This window comes from Aquarana catesbeiana, linkage group LG04 (genome assembly GCF_042186555.1).
Source record: "Aquarana catesbeiana isolate 2022-GZ linkage group LG04, ASM4218655v1, whole genome shotgun sequence".
In the NCBI taxonomy this organism is placed as follows: Eukaryota; Metazoa; Chordata; class Amphibia; order Anura; family Ranidae; genus Aquarana; species Aquarana catesbeiana.
Window position 1 is genome coordinate 70,646,233 of NC_133327.1, and position 17,547 is coordinate 70,663,779.

Below are 17,547 nucleotides of genomic sequence, written 5' to 3' on the forward strand. Positions count from 1 at the left end.
TCACAGTATCTCTGTGCATTCAAAATGCTATCAATAAAATGCACTTGTGTTCATTGTCCATAGCATACTACGCCTGCCCATACCATAACCCCACCGCCACTATGGGCCACTCGATCCACAACGTTGACATCATCAAACCGCTCACCCACACAATGCCATACACGCTGTCTGCCATCTGCCCTTTACAGTAAAAACCAGGATTCATCCTTGAAGAGAACAACTGTCCAAAGTGCCAGACGCCACCAAATGTGAACATTTGCCCACTCAAGTCGGTTACAACGATGAACTGCAGTCAGGTCGAGACCCCGATGAGAACAACGAGCTTGCAGATGAGCTTCCCTGAAACAGTTTCTGACAGTTTGTGCAGAAATTCTTTGGTTATGCAAACCGATTGTTGCGGCAGCTGTCTGGGTAGCTGGTCTTAGACGATCTTGGAGGTGAAGATGTTGGATGTGGAGGTCCTGGGCTGGTGTGGTTACACGTAGTCTGCGGTTGTGAGGCTGGTTGGATGTACTGCCAAATTCTCTGACACGCTTTTGGAGATGGCTTATGGTAGAGAAATGAACATTCAATTCAATGGCAACAGCTCTGGTGGACATTCCTGCAGTCAGCATGCCAATTGCACGCTCCCTCAAAAAACTTGTGACATCTGTGGCATTGTGCTGTGTGATAAAACTGCACATTTTAGAGTGGCCTTTTATTGTGGGCATTGTGGAGAAATAAAAGTGGTTAAGGTTTTTTACCTTAAAGTGGATTTAAACCCTCTCCTAAACCCAGTGAAGTGAACAGCCTCAGATGATACACAAAGATTAAACAAATCTCCCTACATATGTTTTACATGTATATCTGCTGTCTTCAGCTTTTTATATTTGTTTTAGAAAGTGCACATCGTATTAGAGATTTTTCTTCGAGTTTTAGCAGTGGGAGGGGAGTCTTGACGTACACTGTGTGAGAGCTGATTGGAGGAAAGGCACACCCCCCCCCCCCTCAACATAGGCAGAGGAACGAAGAAACTTGCAGAGCTGTGCTGTGAATAGACAAGCTCTCTGCTTATCTGTCTCTAAGTTCCCTCCCCAACACAAATTTCCAGCAGCTTTTATCTTCTGTGTCGTAGAACTTGTCAAAAGTTATCATGCTGATAACAGAGGAATGGAGCAGCAGAAAGACAAGCGACGTAGGGCTTTGGAAAGAGATAACTAAACACTACAGATATATGTGCCCAGGTCAATTTTCATAAATGGGGTTTACATCCACTTTAATGCATTCTCTTCATTAATTGATTGTAAACCTCAGGCATGAAATATGAACAAAGCATATCCCTCTATAGTGTGTACGTGTCTTAATTAAGAGCACTAAGTGTCACTTCTGTCCACTGCCTCCTTCCTCTACTGTCAGCATGAGTCACCCCCTGGACGCAGACAGCTCATACCCAGGGGCGCTCTTCTGTCCCTGACCGCAGGTAATCATTCCATCTGCAATTACGTGCAAACAGCTGCGGAGCCTCTCAGCCTTTCATTGATTTGTACAGCCCAAGCGGATGCAGATGAACATATGCACCTGGCCAGTAATACGTGACGTGTACGGCATCAACGGCACTGTAAATGAGCTCTTTATTTTTAAAGTTTACAACACAGGCAGACAAAATTGTATTTTTTTTTTTTAAGAAGAGATCCTGGCAGCTTGCCAGCCCTCTATATACACACATCAGATGTTTTTCTGTTAATCTGGCCATACACCATGCAATTTTCTTATTCAATTTTCTTTAGATTTTCCTTCAACTATGTAGTGCAAGGGCCTGCCTGATTGCATACAAATTGAAAGTGTTTAGGTTTGACCTCATATTATATGGTTTTGGTAAATCTAAAGGAAAGTTGTACAAAAAAATTGTATAATGTATGGCCAGCAACTCTAGAGTCTTATGCCTTTAGAATGAATTACTTCACATTACAAGCAGCTATAGAGGTCAGTGATGGCTTGTTTTAAAGCTCCTTTACTGTGTGCTCAGAATATGTAAATAGCTTACTGTCTACACTTTAAATGACCTAATCATGTGATGTGTATCTGTACATGATTGGGTACTCAAAAGTGAACAGAAATTTGCTAGTTACAGGATTAGATAAGTGAAATAAATATTCACACAATCATTTTAGTTAAAGTGGTTGTAAAGTCAGCAGGTTTTTTTTTTTATCTTAATGCATTTCTATGCATTAAGATAAAAAGCCTTCTGTGTGCAGCAGACCTTTTCTTGAGCCCCCTCTCTGTCCAGCGGTGTCCATGAGTGTCTCGGTCGTCCAGGACTCTCCCTCCTGATTGGCTGAGACACAGCAGCGACGGCATTGGCCTTTGCTGCTGTTAATCAATGTCAGTTAGCCAATCAGGAGAGAGAGAGGGGGCAGTGCCAAACGGCAGCTCTGTGTCTGAATGGACACACCGAGCTGCAGCTCAGCTTGGGTGCCCCCATAGCAAGCTGCTTGCTTTGGGGGCACTCGACAGGAGGGAGGGGCCGGGAGAGCCAAAGAGGGACCCAACAAGAGGAGGATCAGGGCTCCTCTGTGCAAAACCACTTCACAGAGCAGGTAAGTATAACATGTTTCTTATTTTTAGAGAAAAAACAAAAAACGACACTTTACAATCACTTTAAAGTGTCATTAAACCCATATCAATAAAAACTCTCAATAAATGGCGTATTACATGCTGTTCATACTCAGTCACTTTGCTGCTGTTAATCAAAGTCAGTTAGCCAATTGGGAGAGAGAGGGGGCGGTGCAGAAACGCAGCTCTGTGTCTGAATGGACACACGGAGCTGCAGCTCAGCTTGGGTGCCCCCATAGCAAGTTGCTTGCTGTGGGGGCACTCAACAGGAGGGAGGGGCAAGGAGAGCCAAAGAGGGACCCAAGAAGAGGAGGATCGGGGCTGCTCTGTGCAAAACCACTTCACACAGCAGGTAAGTATATAACATGTTTTTTATTTTTAGAGAAAAAAAAAAAACAAGACTTTACAATCACTTTAAAGTGTCATTAAACCCACATCATTAAAAACTATCAATAAATGGTGTATTACATGCTGTTTATACTCAGTCACTATGGGATTCATTTTCTGTATTCTTCAACAAAACCTGGTTGTTAGTGCTGTTCTCTATCTCCCTCTCCTGTCCATGTCCCCACTGCATTTTTTCAATTTTGGAGAGCAGCGTTGGCAGGTAGTGCACATGCTTAGTTTTTAGTGTATTTCTACCCTAAGCATTTCCTACCTATCACATCTGAGCAGCCCATGTGACTATAGAGTAACACATGTGGTAAATGACAGCCGACTCCCTCCCTCCTTCTCCATGCTCATTAACCAGCTAAACCCATTGGTGCAAGATATTACTATACTATATTATTATGTAAATTGATGTAGGCTTCACCTCTCTGTTATTCTAAGACACAGGCTGGAGGGACATGATACAGCCCGTGACTGGCAGAAATCCCCATACCATGTTATTGCCAAAAAATAATAAAGATTTAATTGCAAATATATATTTGTATGACAATTTAAAGCAGTTTTTTGATATTAAGTATTTAATGTTACTCTGTATTCCAAAGGCTGTTTTTTTTTTTTGAACTTGTGACCAGCAGCAGGGGACTAGAGGCTCCTCCTGCTTATGTTTCCCTGCAGATATGCTGGCAAAGAGCTGGGTCATGTGACAGCTGTATAACGATTAGGAATAAATGTACTTAGATTTAAAAAAATACAGTGCCCTCATCCACGCACAAAAAGAGGAGGGACGATGTAAATACATTGTGTGTGTTCTGTATTACTTTAAGACTCTAAACATCTTTAGCACATCAGGCTTCCCCTGTCACTGTCAATTTTCCTGGACAGCTTGGTCTGCACATAAATGTGGAGAAAAATATACATAAATGCAATGAAATAATGAAAAAAAAGGAATTTGTATACCGAATAAAGCAATCAGTAAAGTATTGACCACATCTAGTTATCAGAAGGCATACAGTATTTCATGGAGGAGGTCCTTTAATACCTTTGCATGTAACACCTCCAGCCTCATGTTTCAGAGTGTGAAGACAATTCTAACACCTGTTATGCAACCTACTCCATGCGTAGCTGATGTGAATTAATCCATATTCATTTTATTATGAATATTATTTTAAAGCAACTGCACTTTTTACAGAATATTTATGTGCATGCCACATATATTGATGACATCAGGCATACCTGCCAACTGTGCCACGCTGGGAATAAAGTATGCCCTGCACAGTCACCCCATGCTTAGTGAAGTGCCTATGCAGTTCTGGTGTCCTGGAACATTAGACTGTAAGCAGTTCTGGGGCAAATGCTGATGTGATTGGTCTATGTAGAGTATGCCGCTATGCAGGTGAACTAAATAATGGTATATAATGCATAGCAGTCCACTTTCTCCAAACTTTGGTAGCATCAGTGTAACAATAATGTTATGAACATGTACCAACGTTGATGCAGCAGAGTACCTCGGGGTATGTGAGTGAGTTGCAGTCAATTATTTATGTAATTATGAATACAATAAGTAAATATGCATTAAGAAAATAAGCCACACATTATGTCCACTCAACAATAGATTGCACCAGTAATAAGTATATTTGAGATCTGGGCAAATGAGCTAAGAGTGCAACAAAAATACAATAAAAAATAGTTCACGTTTAGTAGCAACTATCATACACATAAGGAATTAATCAAAAATAGGACATAATAAAAGGGATTCAAATCTTAATATTATGAGTTCACCTCTCTCTTTTTCTTTCTCTCTCTCTATATATAATATACTGTAGAAATATAGTGCATATATACAATGTATCACACTCCTTGTAACGTTGAACTTCATGGTCTAAAGAAGTAGTTAAATATTAATTATTTTTACATATAAATAAAACAACAGTAATCTTCTGGCCGAGGAGCACTCAACATCCCATGAACTATAGAATTCAAAATTGTCTGTGTCCATAGATATCTGACATTAGCTACATAATATGGACTTGCAATGACTGAATCAATTTGAAACCATTCGTAATGTAGGCAAATAGAAAAGTAACTTGCTTGAATAGTAGTATGTGATGGGTGAGAACCAACAAGTGTTTGAATAAAGTAAAGTTCACAAATAAGAAAGGTCTCATTGGATATTTAGGGATCGTCACTCCCACTGCAAATACCATATGGCAAATATCAGATGTGTCCTAAAAGTACGTAGACCATTTGAACAATGGAGTCAACAAACCTTGCCTTTTAATGAACTTTTTGGTAACTTTCCTGTGCAGAGATATGAAAAGCCCTATCAATAATGGCAGTAGTTAAAATACACCCCCTTCTCAAGCAAGTAAAGTCATCTAAAAAGGCAGAGATGGGAACAAGTCTCTATTGTCAAGAGGAAAGAGATGATCTTCTACATTGTATTGAAGCACATTGAATCGCTTTGGGGTAAAATTTAATCAGAATGGCAATGAATGCCAATAAATTTAAGAAATGGTCAAATTAACAGCTGACAAAATTTCATATATACATTAAAAGCGGGCAAGTGTAAGGATTTGAGCAACTTTGACACGGGCCAAATTATAATGGGCAGAAGACTGGGTCAGAGCATCTCCAAAACTGCAGCTCTTGTGGGGTGTTCCCGTTCTGCAGTGGTCAGGACCTACCAAAAGAGGTCCTAAGAAGGAAAGGGTCATGGGCGGCAAAGGCTTACTGATGCACATGGGGAGTGAAGGTTAGCCTGTGTAGTCTGATCCAATAGAAGAGCTTCTGTAGCTCAAATTGCTGAAAACGTTAATACTGGTTCTGAAGAAAGGTGTCAGAACACACAATGCATTCCAATTTGTTACATATCGGCTGCATAGCGGCTTACTGGTCAGAGTGTCCATGCTGACCCATGTCCACAGCCAAAAGCGCCTTAAATCGGCATGTGAATATCAGAACTGAACCACGGAGCAATGGAAGAAGATGGCCTGATCTGATGAATTCAAGAATTCAAGAATGGTTTTAGGAACAAAACAACGAGTTTGAGGTGTTGACTCTACCTCCAAATTCTCCAGATCTCAATCCAATCAAGCTTCTGTGGGATGTGCTGGGAAACAAGTCTGATCCATGGGAGCCCCACCTTGCAACTTACATGACTTAAAGGATCTGCTACTGACAGATTGGTGCCAGATACCACAACATACCTTAAGAGATCCAGTGGAATCAATGCCACAAAAAGGTGAGTGGTCATAATGTTATGGTGAATCGGTGTGGATTTGAAATAAGAGGCATTTTTTCAAGGCTTTGACAAACATGGCCCTTTCATGGGGCAGAGAGGTCACAAACACGTCCTAATTTTCATTTTTTAATTGTCAGTATTTTTCCACAGAAATAATATTAGGGTTCTGTTATATGATCAGTTTCAATTTTAAAAATGTCAAAATATTCTTCTAAAATTAAGTTAAAATAGAATCTGCAGCACACATAGGAAAAGGGAGGGGCAGATGTGACTGTACAATTTATGCAGTATATATGTAAATTGCTGTATAAATTTGTCTGCTCTAGATAAATACCTTTAATTAATAAATTAATAAATAAATTAATTATAAAGCTGCACAGCGAGTTCGGTGTATGAGGAAGATACACGTGTGTACCAGGAGATAAATGCTTTTCCTTCCATGCTTCCTGACCTTTCAGCAGCCAGGGCTTGGGTAGCAAGAGACTAATTCTGCCTTTTACTGACCTGGAAGCCATCCAGCATTATTCATTTCCCATATGGGCTTTATGGAATTCACATTTATAAGAGATGAGTGATTATTTTCATCCACAATATTTACTAAACTAACTTTATTTTGTTACCAGTCTCCTATGTCTGTGGTTGAACTCTCATGCCATTTGGTCAGCTTGGACAAACCAGAAGATCATTTAGAAAATATTCTGATGCTGAAGGGCTGATTTACTAAAACTGGAGAGTGCATAATTATCAATTTTATTTAGGTACATCATCGCACGACCGTGCAATTGTCAGTTAAAGTAACGCAGTGCCGTATCGCAAAAAATGGCCTGGTCATTAAGGGGGTAAAACCTTCCGGGGCTGAAGTGGTTAAGCTTAGTTTGACCAGACCTCCACTTTAAGGAGGAAGACTGAAATAAGGCTGGCAAATACTGAGCTTCCTCTAGTGGCTAATCTATAAATATTTATATTTACTTAAAAAACAAAAATATGGAAGCGTAAAACTTAAAAAATGTGAAGATCACATCAAAAAAAATTAAATGGAATAGCAATGTAATACATAATTCAGAAAATGTGTTTTCAATGAATACTCTACCTTTAGGTGACCTTACCAACCAATATAAATTTGAAATAAAAATGTCCTAAACCCGTTATTACAAGACAGAAAACGCCTCTCTAGATGAAAAGGCCTGACTTCCTTACGTTCTGCTATCTTAGGGGAATTCCTCTTTAACCTCTTCATGGCCATAGTTCATTGATGCATAAATGCTCTGACCATATTTAGCAGACATTATTAAACCAAATTTAACTTGACAATAACTCTGTGACTAATCTGCCTGCTTTTTAAGGTCATATACGGCTTTTATTTGGTACACAGTTTCAGTAAATACCAGTTATTTTTTTTTTTTAACTGTAGGTTGATAAAAAGACAAAAAGGTAATAAAAAAATGTAACTTTTTTTAATTTTTAAGCTTATATTTATGGTTTTACACTGTAATCCCCTGTGTAAATACTGTATTTATTTTCCTGTGCACAGAAATACATTGACAACTGGAGCCGGGGAAAGTTCTTGTGTCATGGGGACCTTAAAATGATAATCCAAGAACTGCAGATGTTTAAAGTTTAAGTGGTCCATTTAACTGGCCACATTAGTAACTTTATCCTGGCTGAATTATACAAGAACTTAAAGAAGACAATCTTCCATGAAATGCACATTGCATAATTGATCACATTGGACACAAATAGTAAGCTACTTTCAGCTTTTGTTCCAGGGAAGTATACTTGTTCTTGACATTTACACACATTTATCATATACTGAAAGGGAAAAGAAGCATCGGCACAATAGTCTTTAAGTGGTATGTCTTTATTGATTTGTTGACTATTCCTAACAATAAAGTAGGGTCCTTGAATGAGCCGTGCCAGTGCCACAAGAAGCATATATGATTTCAATCAGAAGCTAAACTAAATGGTCTTGTGTCTTTTTTTTAAGCCTATGCAACTATGAAAACTAGAAAGAGTCTGCCAGATTTTTACTGCTTGCTGGGGAGGTTTTTTTTCTTTAGCTTGCAGTGACAGTACTCCCAGCACAGAGACCGGGCTCTCACCAAGAACCTCGGGTCTCATACTAATGATCGGAACCCAGGACTCTCGATTCCAGGTCACCTGATCGCTGTGATTGCCTCTGATTGGCTATCACAGTGATCAGTCACCGTTAGCCTGCCCCTGTGTTTACTTCCTCTTCTAAATGAAGAGGAAGATGCATTGGGGGTTATTTACTAAAACTGGAGAGTGCAAAATCAGGTGCAGCTCTGCACAGAAACCAGCTTTCAGTGTTTATTGTCAAAGCTTAATTGAACAAGCTATGGTTAGAAGCTGATTGGCTACCATACACAGCTGCACCTGATTTTGAGTGCTCCAGTTTTAGTAAATCTCCCCCATTGCATCTTTTTATCCTTGCAGGAGAAGAAAATGTAAACAAACCAAAGAGTGTAAAAAAATGACAAGATTAAGGTTTGCCAGGGTTAGTGTTACGGTCAAGTTTGGGGTCAAAGGCCATGGTCAGCATATTAGAATATATAGAATTAAAAATAAAAAATAAAATAAAAAGAACTGTAGGACTGTGCACACTTTTTGTTTTAATTGATCTAAAATATTTAGTAGGTCTAAACTCAAAGGTCAACTGGACTTTAAAGAACAAATTCAATTTTGGGGAAGTTGTCCCTTTCTTAATCCCCCTCACCACGACCACCCCGAGTGCATTCCATCCAGTAACATACTAACATTCATCCCCGATCTAGTAAGCTATTGCAAAGACAACCTCCATTCGGCTCCTCATCACACTGCATTCATTCCTATGGGGCGGCTGTACTCATGGGGGTCTCCAGCAGTTCTTCGTCGTATGGCTGTCCTTTCGGCGTATGCCCTCCCCCCCAATACTTGCTATTGTTCCAAGCAGGATTTCATAAGAAATAACCGAGCAGCCTCAAATCTGAGTGGTTCGGTCATGATAATTTCATTTAACAAAATATATTGATTTAATTTTAGTTGATTCTTCTGAAAAGCTGAATATCTCTACTGAGAGTTCGTGGTTTTTAGTTAAGATATATCTGACCCACAGGCCGGTCTAGCAATTTCTTCCACTTTCAGTGACCTGCAATCTCAAAGACAATTGAGGAAATCCACACAACCTACCATCATTTCTACCAGATTGGTTTAAATTTTTAAATACTGGTGGTAGGTTGCCCAACTAACCTAGTTACCCCTCTGACATTGCGCTCTGAATAGATAGTGAAGGAGCAGCAAAAGGTTCATGAGTCTGATTATTCCACCCTTCACAGTTTTATCATTCCCAATCCAAACTTGCCTTTAAAAATACATTTATTGACATTCTTAAAGGATATGTTACCCCAACATTTCATATTTGTGATATGTGCCTGCTATACCATGTACTTGAAAAGTATCCTGTTCTTTTTGTATTGCTTCCTTTATGTGAAATCCCTGGTGTTACTGCCAGTCTTTTTGCTTTCCTATTAAAAACTGATCACATTAAGCAGGAGAACACAGTGTGGTCAGTTTTCAGCCTGCTCTCCTCCAATGATCAGACTTGTACTGATTCCTTCCCGCCGCACAAACATTTGCTGGGAAGACCAGTGTACTGCTTTTTCTCCTCCCCAAGCTCTCTGAGCTCCTTATGCAGATGAGAACAGAGGGTATGTGATCACTTATAAAAAGGGGAAAAAGGTATCTATAAAGCCCTTGATAAAGTCACATGATCAGTGACGCAACGCGTCGGAAGGATCCGTGTGGCGTCACTTCCGGTCGTGGCCAAGACCAGAAGTCTTTGAATCTATTGAAGCTGTATGTTCCAATTTTAACTGTAAGTTTGCTGCTTTGAAATAAATTATTTTATATGGAATTACTGCACTATGGAGATCTCCTTTCTCTTATGAGTTTTGAATGGAGGAGAGTGGAGGAGACTAAGGAGGACGTCTTTTGCAGAGCGGGAGAACACTGTTTGTATGTTTATCCCCAACCACTACTTACACCTTTGCCTGGTCTGGTGCTCTAAAGAGAAGAGTGGAGCAGAAACCGCCATTATAGATCACAATTACCAGAAGCGCTACTAGATCCGCTGCTGTTTTTATTTGAGGTGAGAGGCTGGGGCACACTATTGGTGGATTACAGATGGTGGAAGCAAGTGTGAATACACATTATATGAATCAATGTTTTTTCCTGCACTTGATTGCTACACATCTTCTATCAACATTTTTATTAATATTGCTATTTTTTTATTGCACATGCACTTTTTTTTATTATTAGAGTCAAGGAATTTACTTGTTTTTTGCACATGCACGTTTTTGCACTTATATGAATTTGGATTGTTATTTCACGGGTTTGACTTTTATTATGGACCTGATTGATTTATTAAATATGTGATTATTGTTTGTTTATTAGCACTTTATTTGAGTTAGCGCTACATTTATTTCATTATAATATTCTGTGTTGTTGGGACACTTCTTTAATGTTGGCTGCCACTCCTTGAGGTGTGGGATATTTTTGTTTGTGCATTCGTTTTTCACTTTTACTTTAATAATAAATATAAATATATATATATTTATGCATACACTAATGTTTTACCTTCCATTTTTATTTTAAACGGAATGTGTTGTTTTTACAATGTAAGGGTTCACATATACTTTAAGGGCCACATAAATATAGTCATTAATCTGTGTTTTTATATCTGCCTTGAGTTTAGCTTTCATTCATTTAAAACATGATTAGCATTAAGACCACCACATTAGAAAAATGTAAAAAGTCTATAGTTTTTCTAAATGGATATACTGTATATACCTCTAATAGACAAACAAAAAAGAATAAATATCTTTTTCATCGCATGTTGCAATAAACAGGCACAGCCAATGTAAGAGATTCTTAGAGTACGCTTTGCGTTTCCATTTTCACACAATCATTTTTACAATAATCACACGCAGGGTGACATTTTGGCATCAGTTTGTTCCAAATTAATTGAAGCCCGAGTTTACCTCTTAATATGATTCGGGTAAATCGATTCAGACTTATCCTGGGTGGCTGATTGATTCCTGCTTTCTTTATTTCTGCAGTTCAATCCCTTTACTGAGAGGACATCTTGTTTCTGTAAAAGACAAAGGTGATAAGGGTTAAGTGTATCTGTGTATATAGAAATATGTTGCGAAAAAAAAAAAAGAAAGATTTATATCAATGTATGAAAAAAATATTTCTATAAATGGAACTTAGAAAAATACACTTTGGTTAGCAGCATTGGATCCATTAGATGTTTTGTCAACTGCGAAGATGGAACAAAAAAAAAAAAAATTGTGGGTACCACCACTGACCTTTTTCTGAAAATGCCTAGTTGTGCATATACAGCCTTTCTGTAAGGTATGTATCAAAGATGAAAAGCATACAGACCTCAGAGAGTACAGTACTGACTCCAACATCCAATCCATTATTTAGTATAAAAATACCTACAATTATTGTGATTTTAAAGGTACCCAAAAATTACTACATGTTGAAAAAGGTACATTTTTATTATGTTATTTTAGATTTTTTATTATATTATTTTTATTATATTATATGAAACATAATAAAACAAATGCTACACCTCCCAGTTCCATTCTCCTATCACTATGTTGTAGATATTGGCTTTATTTATATTTGCAAACAGTATAAAAATCACAAATACTAGACGTAATGTTGATAATGGATGTACATCAGTGGTGGGAGACTGAATAAGTGGCAGAGGGTGTATTTATTAAAAAATTGCAGCGCTCTTTGCCCTGTAAAATTGCATGTGCATTTGCTCTGTTCGAATGGGGAAAAATTAAATGTTGTTAGGGTATTTTTCTTTCCAAGTCAAATGTTATTAATTCATACAGAATAGAATGAATCTGAAAAATACCCTATTATGGCCACTAGATGTAGCTGACGATCATAGGAAATACATACTAATTTTCTATAATTGTTAGCAGTATCTAATTTCAATGACGCTCTTTCCATAAGATTATGGGGGAGAGTTACTACAATTGATGCACACATAATGTGGTGTAACTGTGTATAGTAACCAATCAGCTTCGAACTTCAGCTTGTTCAATTAAACTTTGATGATAAAACCTAGAAACAGATTGATTACTATGCACTATGGATTAGATGTTGGTGTTTTTGTAAATCTCCCCTTATATGTGCATTTAACATATTTTATGCATGTTATATACTTCCCTTGTGAAGACGTCCAAAAGATCTGGGACTACTGCTGTGTGCCACCATCTTGGATGTTATTTCGGCAGCCCTAGCATTCTCAGACCTGACACTTAAGTGACAAACTATAGTATTCCCCTTCTGACCCTAGCAGCTACCTAAATGGTTATGTAAAGAGGTAGGGGGTGGAGGAGCTGGGCCAACACAGACAGTAATTAGACACTCCTAGCAAAGGAGATGTCTATGACATGGCAGGAGGGAAATGTGTCTGTGTTAGGGAGTTGGATTTTTCTGAAGGAGCTACCACAAGGGTCAGGTACTTAGAACGCTCTGTTTCTACAAGACGAGATGCTGCATTGTTTCAGTTAGTTCTCACCACAAAGTGTATAGAAGAAAACAATGTAAATGCCTGTCTTGGTTTGTATCCTGGACCCAATTTTGAGTTCAATAACTTATCCCCAGATCAGGTGCCCCCATGTCCTGTAGCATGGACACACCTCCATTGGTCAAAGAAGGGTTCTTTAAAAGAGAGGGGCAGGAATCTTGACAGTTACCCCAAACTGTAATTGATAGGATTTCATCTAATTTAAAACTATTAAGTAAGGAATCCCTCTTCGAAGGCCAGGATTGATCCTACTACCTACTGGGATTACAGTCTACAGGCAGCTTCTGTAAGCAAGTGTCACCAGATCATGGGACCAAAGATCGGCCATACTGGATGCCGCCTTTGAGGTGTCTTCTTGTATACGCTGCAGTAAACTTTACACATACTGACAATGAATTTAGAAGTTGTAAAGACTATGTGGGAGGGTTTACGTCTACTTTAGATAAGTCATTGATGCCCTCCAGAAGGAAGTGACAAAACACACAAAAATGCAGCCATGAGGGAAGGGTGAATACGAAGATTGCAAACAGGATTCATGGCAAAAAGTACCTGACTACTCCCATATTTTAAGGGGTTCTCCTATCATTCATAAACCCCTTTAGCCAATTAAAAAGAGGCAACCATGAAAAGGATGCCCCTATAGATTAGTAGTGTCTGGGATTATCAAAGTCCCATAGGTCAATGTTTTCTTTGACCCATTTATTACAGCGGAACTTCACCTTAAAGGGAAGTTCTGCTTTAACACCTCCTTCCCCCCTTCTTTCCCATTTTTGGAGCTTTTTCTTTTTTTGGGGGGAGCGGGAACCTAGTTTTAGCACGTACCCGCTACCACTTCCGCTTCGAGCGCCTTAGCGATCGGAGCAACCCTAGGCTGCTTAGTGTGCCACTCAAGCTCACAGAGATGGGGTGTAGATCCCAAACATCCGCCGCTGGGAAGGCCAGCACGGGAGGGAGATTGTCCCAATTCCTGCAATCCCTGGAGGTAAAGAAAGGACTCCCTGAAGTTCTCCCCCCTCCTCTGTCTGCCCGAAACCTTCTGGACACGTTACAGGCCCCAGAAGACTGCGGGACCATTCACAAAGTGTAGCACATGCGCAGTGGGAAGCCAGCTGCAAAGCCGCAAGGAGTCACAGCCGGTTTCCTTTAGTAAACATGCTGGTGCCAGGGACCCGACAGCACTCGATCCCTGGACAGGTAAGTGTCCTTTTATTAAAAGTCAGCAGTTACAGTATTTGTAGCTGCTGTCTTTTAATTTTTTTTTTTAAGATTGAAGAACTGCTTTAATTGTTTGGTTTTATTTGCTGAGTTTGGCTTCCCAGATGAAGAACGTACTGAGCTCATGAAGCCAATTAGAACAAGTTTATAGCAAATTAATGAGGGTTTTATGTCCAGTCAATGTGAGCATTAACAGAAAAGATGCTTGGACACTTGTCTGTACACTGCCAACAACAGACTTATATTATTTTGTATTTTGAGATAAAAGACAAAAAAGCATTGCATAGCCAAAACAAATAATTATGTGCAAGCTTATTACAGCCACATCCAAATCATACTGCTTTCTGCCTTTCACTGGCAGTTTGCTGCATTAATAATTATCGGTATTAAAACAAATATGAGACTGCCATCAGTGCTCCCTGAAAATGCTAGTCACCTGGCTGTCTCTGGCTTTAATCATTTTTATCACTAACCTGGAAGAAGCATGCAGTGATGGAGTAAAGTCTCCTGATCTGAGTACTGAAAATACTGGATCAGTATGAGAGTAGAGTAACCAGCATTTGTGGACGGAGAGCAAGTGGTTTGTTGATTGGAGAGCTCTAGCTCTGACACAGCAGAAGGCATGCCAGACCTCTGCAGAGAGATCATGGCTTCCACACAGAAACAATGGCACTTCTTTGAAGTATACTGGAAAGGGACAGGCTTTTCTACTCAGATGCTGTGGCTGCTGTCTAAATCATAAAGTGTACCTTTGCAAAGAATTTTGACACTTAGGGTGTTGGCATTGACTGTAAATGGCGCTCCAACGCACCTTCAAAACACAGAGGTTGATTTACTAAAACTGGAGCATGCAAAATCTGCTGCAGCTATCCACAGAAACCAATCAACTTCCAGGTTTTATCGTCAAAACTTAATTGAACAAGTTAAAGTTAGAAGTTGATTGGCTACCATGCACAGCTGCACAACAGATTCTGAGTGCTCCAGTTTTAGTAAATCTTCCCCAATGTCCCGTGCATTGCACTGCACTGTGAAAAAATGTAGCCCGCCCTAGATTCTTTTTTGTTGATGTGTGTTTTAGTCCATATATTTCGAATAGGCTGTTTAGCGCAGAATGTTGCAACAAGTGCCAACGCATTACAATGGTGCCTTGCAGTGCGCTGGGTTCTAGTGCGAATGGGTGCCAAAGTATTTCCATATTCTTAACAAGCAGATAAAGAGCTTTAAAACAAGTAACCTCACTAGCTACTCGTACTATGAAGTAATTCATTTATAAAGATCTTTGAAGGTTACAACATGGATGTATTTTCTTTAGACATATTTCCTCTAACTTCTTGTTATGTCTCTAAGACGAAATAAAGGAACAATCTCCCCAACAGGATACAAAGGCAGCAAGAAAATATAAATTTTACAGGGGTTTACCCCTTTCCCTACTTTATCTATAACTTTTTTTAAAAATTGGGCTTTAAATATACCTCAAAGAGGAATTCCATGCATGGTATATTTTGGTCTAGCTTGGATCACTGTAATTATATTGTATATAATATACCATACATGCATGATGCCCCTGGAAGCTGTAAATCCCTGAAATAGACACTGCTAGTCCTGTGATCTCCACTTGCTTCCGAGTCCTGTCCTAAGTGGCTGCAGGACCAATGTAGCTATGTAAAAATATACCAATACCATGCCTGAAATTCATCTTTAAAGTAACACTAAATGTGGATGTGTATGGGTTATTGTTGGAGAATTGAGGATTTCATTTAGTATCACTTTAGCTCACCAGCATGAATCAATAGAAATTTCAGTTTTGGGCGCAATGGCTAATTTAAATAAAGCAGCCTGCATCACATCACTTTTTTTTCAAGTAATTCAGCTTTTCTCTCTCCTCTGTCTTTAAATCTCACCATCAGGCATGAGCGTGGTGGCGGTGGCTGCGGCTGACATGTGCCCCCTTTGTGCACTATTCATATGAGACTCTTAAACAATGAATTTAACACAGCAGAATAGGGAGAAGGAAAATGGAATGAAGGTTACAAGGGTAAATTAATATAAAAGGAAGCAGCCTGTCTCATCACATGTAACAAAACATGCTTTATCAGTGAAGCATACCTTCCTACAATACATCTATGTCTCCTCTGAATATCTATGATTTACAACTCATAGTGAAGCCTGAGCTAGACCTCTATTTCTATGCTAAACAAGTTAGAGGCGCAAACACAACCGTTGAAGGGTTGGCTTGTATAAAAGAGCTGCTAATAGAATTCTGGTCTAAACAAAAACCCGCTTCTAATGGCAGAGCTATTTATATACAACATATTTATATATATATTATATATACACTACCGTTCAAAAGTTTGGGGTCACATTGAAATGTCCTTATTTTTGAAGGAAAAGCACTGTACTTTTAAATGAAGCTAACTTTAAACTAGTCCTAACTTTAAACAAATATACTCTATACATTGCTAATGTGGTAAATGACTATTCTAACTGCAAATGTCTAGTTTTTGGTGCAATATCTACATAGGTGTATAGAGGCCCATTTCCAGCAACTATCACTCCAGTGTTCTAATGGTACAATGTGTTTGCTCATTGGCTCAGAAGGCTAATTGATGATTAGCAAACCCTTGTGCAATCATGTTCACACATCTAAAAACAGTCTAGCTCCTTCCAGAAGCTACAAAACTGACCTTCCTGTGAGCAGATTGAGTTTCTGGAGCATCACATTTGTGGGGTCAATTAAACGCTCAAAATGGCCAGAAAAAGAGAACTTTCATCTGAAACTCGACAGTCTATTCTTGTTCTTAGAAATGAAGGCTATTCCATGCGAGAAATTGCAAAGAAATTGAAGATTTCCTACAACGGTGTGTACTACTCCCTTCAGAGGACAGCACAAACAGGCTCTAACCAGAGTAGAAAAAGAAGTGGGAGGCCGCGTTGCACAACTAAGCAAGAAGATAAGCACATTAGAGTCTCTAGTTTGAGAAACAGACGCCTCACAGGTCCCCAACTGGCATCTTCATTAAATAGTACCCGCAAAACACCAGTGTCAACATCTACAGTGAAGAGGCGGCTGCGGGATTTTGGGCTTCAGGGCAGAGTGGCAAAGAAAAAGCCATATCTGAGACTGGCCAATAAAAGAAAAAGATTAAGATGGGCAAAAGAACACAGACATTGGACAGAGGAAGACTGGAAAAAAGTGTTGTGGACGGATGAATCCAAGTTTGAGGTGTTTGGATCACAAAGAAGAACGTTTGTGAGACGCAGAACAAATGAAAAGATGCTGGAAGAATGCCTGACGCCATCTGTTAAGCATGGTGGAGGTAATGTGATGGTCTGGGGTTGCTTTGGTGCTGGTAAGGTGGGAGCTTTGTACAGGGTAAAAGGGATTCTGAATAAGGAAGGCTATCACTCCATTTTGCAACGCCATGCCATACCCAGTGGACAGCGCTTGATTGGAGCCAATTTCATCCTACAACAGGACAATGACCCTAAACACACC

General features: G+C 39.3%; 1 protein-coding gene across 1 annotated transcript in view; it reads right to left on the reverse strand.

The window, feature by feature from the left end:
* The window catches only part of KLHL29 (kelch like family member 29), a 1,311,461-nt gene that overhangs the window by 1,066,008 nt on the left and 227,906 nt on the right, over window positions 1-17,547 (reverse strand). Inside the window, exon 3 of the mRNA XM_073625329.1 lies at window positions 11,260-11,369. The gene's annotated coding sequence lies outside the window, so the exon portion shown is untranslated. The remainder of the gene's footprint in view (window positions 1-11,259; window positions 11,370-17,547) is intronic.